This window comes from Mirounga angustirostris, unplaced genomic scaffold (assembly GCF_029215605.1).
Source record: "Mirounga angustirostris isolate CCGP_5_RB_7025 unplaced genomic scaffold, mMirAng1.0.hap1 SCAF_3, whole genome shotgun sequence".
NCBI classification, from domain to species: domain Eukaryota; kingdom Metazoa; phylum Chordata; class Mammalia; order Carnivora; family Phocidae; genus Mirounga; species Mirounga angustirostris.
The window spans coordinates 181784461-181789837 of record NW_026991711.1 but is presented as its reverse complement, the minus strand read 5'-3'; positions in this window follow the sequence as shown (position 1 = coordinate 181789837).

The window sequence follows — 5377 nt, the reverse complement described above, 5'->3', positions numbered from 1 at the left end:
ATGAACGATCAAAAATATAACATTAAAACTTTTTCTAAAATTATATAATATCATCACCCCAAATGTGGCACAATGACATCCTATCCACAAACTGTTTTTTTTTTTAAGATTTTATTATTTATTTATTTATTTGAGAGAGAGCACAAGCAAGGGGAGCAGCAGAGGGAGAGGGAGAAGCAGACTGGCCGCCGAGCAAGGAAGCTGACATGGGGCTTGATGGGAACATGCCCTGAGCCAAAGGCAGATGCTTAACCAACTGAGCCACCCAGGCGCCCCTCCACAAACTATTTTCAAACAGGAGAGAATATAATTTTACTTAGTTTGGTCGTTTTGTAAGAACAATTAAGGAATATACAACATGAGTTTTCATAGAGAATTAACTTGTAATTGTACTGATTATTTTTACCCCCCAAAGAAACAGCATGGAGCAATAAATGCAAAGAGAATTAAAAAAAAAAATAATTTCTTTAACAGTGTAAGTATAGACACAAAAGTGAAAACCTTAAAAAGCAGCACAGTAAGATGCTCCCATCTTCATCGTTGTTACTGTATAAACTTGAAAAGAAGAGGATGTGGAGGGATGTTAATAGCAGCTGTCTCTGACCTGTGGATGGTGGGCAGTCTTGGCTTCTTTGTGCTCATCTATATTTGCTCATTTTTCTGCAGTAAAGATGTAAAAAGAAAGAAAGAAAGAAAGAAAGAAAGAAAGAAAGAAAGAAAGAAAGAAAGAAAGAAAGAAAGAAAGAAAGAAAGAAAGGTGCAGTATCATTATAATAAAAAGAAGAAGGTATTTGTAAATAAAAGCATTGTCGTTGTTTTAGCTCAACTTTACCAAAAGATGCCCTCCAAACTAAGGCGAGATTCTCTATAATTTTAGGAAGATTGATAAAAACTCCAAGTAAAACAAGGGCAATTTGCTCAACACTAAACAAGGTAGATACAAAGCAAGTCCTTTCAAGGAGAGAAATTGTTAAGCCATTTATATTGTTTTACTAGATTTTTCCTTTTTCAGAATTCTGGTGGCCATTGGGGTCTCAGCCTAAATTACAGAATCCTTTTAAAGAAATGCTTTTTCTCTCACTTTAAAATGGTATTTTAAGAATAATTCGTAATTAGAACACAGTATGCAAACAGAAGATGATCCTAAGTTTATTCTTAAGTAGGTAGAATATGTTTGTTTACACAATTTTTGAACTAGTTAAATCTGTTTTCATAGAAAGCACAAAAGTAAGGTCCAGTCTATCATGTATATAACTACAGTACTTTCACTGATTCTTTTTTCTTTTTTTTTTAAAGATTTTATTTATTTATTTGACAGAGAGAGAGAGAGCACAAGTAGGCAGAGAGGCAGGGAGAGGGAGAAGCAGACTCTCCACTGAGCAGGGAGCCCGACGTGGGGTTTGATCCCAGGACTCTGGGATCATGACCTGAGCTGAAGGCAGCCGATTAACCGACTGAGCCACCCAGGTGCCCCTCACTGATTCTTAACATAATCACTAATGTATAAAGAAGGCCATCCAATACACATAGACTTAGAGCTCTGTGTTCCCTGACACCACTCACTTGCCAGAAATTGATCTTTTTAAAATATTGGGACTTATTTTGCCTGTATAATAAATTCCTATTTGTTTAGCATTGGATAACGAAAAAATTCAACAACCAGACATTTTTTAGCATATAAATTACAACTAAATAAAACTGATAATGAGAATTTATTCAGGAATTTATCCTACTTACATACTTACACAGGTACATAAACTTATATTTACAATTGTGTTAATTGTAGCATTGGAAATAGCAAGTAACTGGACACAACCAATATATACATCAATTCTCAGTTGGCTAAGTTAAATCAAGGTACAACCAAATGATAGAATATTGTGCTTTCCTTAAAAAGACACAGGTAGATCTCCAAAATATATCATCAAGTGAAAAATACAAATTATAACCCAATAGGTATTATAGGATCCCATTTGGGTAAAACACAAAAGGGTATACATATAACCATATCTATGCATTAAAAATATCTGTAAGAATACCTTCTGGGATGGGTCAGTCCTTCTGTTCCATCAAGACTTCAACTAACTGGATGAGGCCCACTTACATTAAGAACGGCAATCTTCCTCATCTCTTACTCAGTCTACTGATGTAAATGTTAATCTCATCCCCAAATACCTTCACAGAAACACCAAAAATAATGTTTGATTATATGTCTGGGCACCCAAGTAAAAGAGATTTTTCTCCTGACGCCTTCAAACTGGGCTGTTGTTTTATTCAAACTCACACACTGGTTATTCCAGGGGCTTGAGCCTGCCAGACCTTGGACTGGAACGCCATCATCAGCCCTCCTAGGTCTCCAGCTTGCTGACCACAGAGCTTGGGATGTGCCAGCCTCCATAACCACATGAGCCAATTCTTTAGAATAAATCTCTTTTTGTTATTTATTTATTACTCACAGTAAGTCCTCTTTTGGGAACCTATATATGTATGTGTATATATGTATACACACACACACACACACACACACACATATATATATATATATATATACATTTTTAAGGAGAAATATGGATATCTCCTATACATATATATAAAATTTAAGGTATTTTTAAATAAAAGCACTGTCATTGTTTTAGTTCAGTTTTACCAAAAGATGCCCTCCAAACTAAGGCGAGATTCTCTATAATTTTAGGAATATTAATAAAAACTTGAAGAGTTAAGTAAATCTCAAAACAAAACAAAAAGAAAACAAAGATGTGCAGAACCATTTGGTACAGAGGGCGATTTTTTTTTTTAAATATTTGAATCTGAAGGTCTTTAAGACACACGGTCACCACAATCCCCAGCTGTCTTACACGTGGCTGCCTCCAACCACATTCGACATTCACGATACATCTGTGGTCCCTGAAGGCATATGAATTTGTAGCTTCCGAAGCAGGTCTTTATTGCCAAGTCCCTGGTGTTCATTCCAAGGCTGCACTGAATAGGGAGTGTAGGGAGAGGGTGTGGGATCAAACATTCTACCTCTTGTCTAGATGCTCAGTTCCCTAAGCTTCACTATGGTTAAGATTTCATGGGGCACCTGGGTGGCTCAGTCATTAAGTGTCTGCCTTCGGCTCAGGTCATGATCCCAGGGTCCTGGGATCGAGCCCCGCATCGGGCTCCCTGCTCCGCGGGAAGCCTGCTTCTCTCTCTCCCACTCCCCCTGCTTGTGTTCCCTCTCTCACTGTGTCTCTCTGTCAAATAAATAAATAAAATCTTAAAAAAAAAAAAAAAAAAAGATTTCATGTCTCACTTCCCGAGCAGGGGGATTAACCCCATGAGGAAGCATCTCAGGCTTTCAGAGGGTACCCAACCTGGGTATCCCTTGTCCCCACCTATAAGCTCTCCCTCTAACCCCGTCCTCTCTAATAACTCCTCCCTTACCTTTTTCCAGTACTTTTCACCACTCCCTAGAGAAATAACCAGGTAAATCATAAACCCAGGCATTGAATGCCAATGATAACAATCACAATAAAACATAACATGGGTAGAATTTATACTCTATGCCAGGCACTATGGCTTTAGTATTTTATGTAATGCTCAAGGGAATTAATTATTAACCCTATTTTACATAGAAAGAAGCTGAAGCTCCAGGCATAGAATGACATTCTGATGTCACAAACTATGGGATTCCAATCCAGATGGCCAGTCCTGGGCCCTCAACCACAGCACCTCTTCTGCTTTCAACCCTAGCCATCCAGTATCTTCTGGCTTTAAAGAGGAAAGACCTGCATTCCAACTCAGGCTATGAAAGTCTGCCCCAGGCAAGGGAAGGAACTGGAAGTTGGGGAGGGGTAGAAGAGAGGGAAAGTGGGAGTCTTCTTGGCCACAACCCCCTACCTACACCTCCTCTGCAAGAGAAGCAAAAGCAAACACAACTACCAACACAAAGATGCATTTCATTCCAAAAGTTGGACTGGGGGTCTAGAATAAAAATTCATATTCTTCCCATTAATGTAACTTTGACTTTATTTCCTGCAAGTTAAAATCCTAGGCTTATTAGGCCTAGAAAGCAGGGAGCTGACTTTTCCCTAGATCACATCATGGAGCATCCCATGCGAACAAGACAGTGAGTAATGCAAGGCCTGAATACCCTTCCCAAGAGAGAAGACAGGGGAAGGGAAGGAAGAAGAAGGTGGGGAAAGAGTCTCAGTGCTCCCTTTCACAATTTAATATATGGTACATTTTGATCGAATGTTGATGCCTCCTTAATATTATGTCTTTAAAACTCTATGTTAAAGAAGAAACAAGACACCCAGAAAATGCATCCTAATATAAGGTTCCAGGGATCCAGGAACCCCTACAGATCTCAAATCTGGCTCTTTCCCTGTATGTCACAAGAGGCTAGCTTCCTTCATGGAGGCAGGGACTTTGTGGGCCACTGAGAGAGGCTGCTAAGTGACCAGAGCCTACTGTGACCTAGAAGTCATCCCCGATGGTAACTACAGAGGTTTATAAAAGTTAAATAAATGACTAAGAAAAATAAATAAGGCATACATGCATTCATACATTTGTGATGTACCCAGGGTAGAAAGCCATTCAAAGCTAATTGCTAAGCAAATTAACAGACGAACTGAATTGCCCGGAAATTGTCATTTAGTATGGGTAACATAATGCAGTGTATTAAATACAAACTGTCATTGACCCTAGAGGAACTTTTATTTAAGAAGGAGGAGAAATTATGCCTTAAGAGCATTCATTTTTTAAGCTCTTTACCATCTGTTTGGGTGAAAGACTATATAAAGACCAGTAATCACCATTATCACCAATTATCTGTCACTAGAAATTTTTTTCAGTTTACCATTAGCATTAAATTCGAAGAAAGAAGCAGGCTTATTAAATCCTAGAATAGATTTTTATTCTCTGTAGAGACATGTAGTTTACAAACACTTTTGATATTCTAATGTGGACTCTAAGTCCTAAAATAAAAGATCTAAGCCAACATACTTTTGCGCATGGACCTGCCTGTCCAGTCCTCATAGTCAGAGGGCTCTATAATCTGAGCTCAGGTGCTGGACTCAGGTAAGTTCCAGCTGGATGTTACCAAGTAGCCTCTGATAACACAGGAGTAATAGGTAAGGATCAGAGGAGACTATCTCTAGCATGGATTTTGAAGGCCCTCCAACTCTAGGATTTGGTGATTCTAGACCCTGAAAGAGAAAGGTAATACATGTTTACTAGATGGTGAATAGAACTTTCACTCACTTACCCTCCTGCATTCACACAAATGCTTAACACAATGTCAGCCCATAGAAGAAGCTTGTTGTCTGTAGTTGTAGTAAAATGGCTTTTGGTTTCTTGGCTTGACTTAATCAAATTATTTCCAGTAATCTAA